Source organism: Fukomys damarensis, unplaced genomic scaffold (genome assembly GCF_012274545.1).
Source record: "Fukomys damarensis isolate Sample0158 unplaced genomic scaffold, DMR_v1.0_HiC HiC_scaffold_15, whole genome shotgun sequence".
Lineage (NCBI taxonomy): Eukaryota > Metazoa > Chordata > Mammalia > Rodentia > Bathyergidae > Fukomys > Fukomys damarensis.
The window spans coordinates 56558977-56561328 of NW_022900927.1; positions in this window are offsets into that span (position 1 = coordinate 56558977).

Consider the following 2352-nt stretch of genomic DNA (forward strand, 5'->3'; position numbering starts at 1 on the left):
TTCTTTTTGTGTGTGTGTGTGTGTGTGTGTGTGTGTGTGTGTGTGTGTGTGTTTAGTTTATTTGTTTTCTGAGACGGGGGTCTTGCTACGTAGCCCAGGCTGGCCTTGAACTTGTGATCCTCCTGCTCGGCCTCCTCAGTGCTAGGATTACAGGCATCCATCTGCTATGCTTGGCTACTGTATTGGTTTTTATTCTTGGTAGTTGAGACTGACCTGGAACTCACTATGTAGCCCAGGCTGGTCTCAAACTCACAGCGATCCTCCTGCCTCAACCTCCTGAGTGCTGGGATTACAATGTGCACCACCATGCCCAGCTTATTGGTATTTATTCTAAAACTGTATCTGTTCCCCTATGCATCAGGACTAATGAGAACTGTGGCCCAGGCCCAGAGGCTCCTAATACAGTTCTTAGTGCTTTTACTCAGTATCATTTCATTTAGCCCTCACAGTAATTCTTCACAACCATCTGAGTTGCCCTCATCTGACAGTTGAGGAACCAACTGAGCATCTGAGTTTCCTAAAATTCACCCAGCAGAGTGGGGTGGCTCGGGTGCTGGAGTGCTTGTGTCAGCAGCAGTGAAGAAAGCACTTTCCTAAGTAGATGACAGCATGCTCTGCTGTGGCGGTATCTAGATTTGGTTTGAGATTTTATTCAGATCACTGTAGCGACAGGGGAGGATTTAGTTAGACTTTCATCACACAGATATTTTGATTTCTCAAATGCATAGCAGCAATGTGATCTCCCTGCAGATTTCCTAGCGGTGTTTTTGTTTTTGTTTTGTTTTGTTTTGTTTTTTTTGGCATATCAGTGTTACAGATTGGGAACTGGGTGTTTTAGATTTCCTCTGAAATTAGTGGTTCGAATGCAGTAAATGATTCTCATGGTTATCACTTTGATTGTGACATTAAGCCTCTTAGGTATATTACGCCACTACTTTTTTCTTAAAAGACTTGTAAAGTTAAGATTGTGTGTGTGTGTGTGTGTGTGTGTGTATGTGCGTGCGCACATGTGTATTTCATACAGTGTCTCATGTAGTTAAGGCTGGCACTGATCTCACTATTTAGCCCAGGCTCTCTTCCCACCACAGTGACCCTCCTGCCTCAGCCTCCTGAGTCCTGGCATCACAGATGTGCAGCATCACAGATGTGCGCCACCACACCTGTCTAGACATAGTATTTGTTTTACAAACATTGAATATACACTTTTTAATTTTCCCTTTTCAGTGTATCCTTTTCCCAGAAACATTTACCTTTTTTTTTTTTTCCTGGTAACGGGAATTGAACTCAGGGCCTTTTGATTGCCAGGCAGGCACTGTGTCTCTGAGCTAAATCCCTGGCTCTACATTCCTCTTTTTCATACTTAGCATTAAATAGCTGAGGAAATAAAGGTATTAAGTAGCTTATCTGAAGCCATGTAGCCAACCAATGTCAGCCCTGGGATTAGAAGGCGAATTTTTTTATGACTAGACCATTTTTTTTTGTACCGGGGATTGAACTCTGGACCTTGTGCTTGCAAGGCAGGCAGCAGAACCACTAAGCTAAATCCCTGGCCCTAGACATTGTACTTTATGTACCTTATACATACCATGGAAGTGATATTTTAAAAGAATAGCTGTAAATCTTTTCTCTCATCTGGCATGGTGGTGCATGGTTGTAATTCCATGTACTTTGGGAGGCAAGACCTTGTCTCAAAAAAAAAAAAAAAAATCAAGCCCAAAACAAACAAACAAACTGTGTTGGAATCACCAAGCAGAATTTGTAGAGTCATAATGAAGAACACCGGGTTAGGGAATTTTATCTATAATTTAAGCTCCTATTAATTAATTCAGAGAAGGGCCTGGCTGTTTAGTCTCTGTTGTCCTGTTCCCTGTTCTCCAGTCTCTCTTTCCCTTTTTTTTTTTTTGGTACCAGGGATGGAGCTCGGGATCTTTTGCTTGAGAGGCAAGCGGCAGAACCACCGAGCTAAACGCCCGGCCCTGTTCCTTTCTTTCTGAAGGATGAATAATGTTGCACGGTGCGCTGTGTTTGTGTGTGTGTGCTGTGTGCGTGTGTGTGTATTTTCTTTTTCTGCCAGTCTGCTGGACCCTGAGGTTGTATCCATGGTTACTGACTTTCTCCCTCTGCCACCCTCCTCATCCGGGCAGGTGTTGTGGAACTGCCAGTGAGCTGCAAAACAATGTACCGAGGTGCAAGGGAGACCGCCCTCCAGTTACCCTGTAGCCGTAGCCGGTGTCCCGAAGGCGGAGGGGATGACTTGGCTTCCGATCTGGGCTCTGCCCGAGGTTAGCTGTGTGACCCTGGGCCTGACATCTTCACATCCCTCTCTCTGCGCAAGGCTCCCTAATCCTTCCT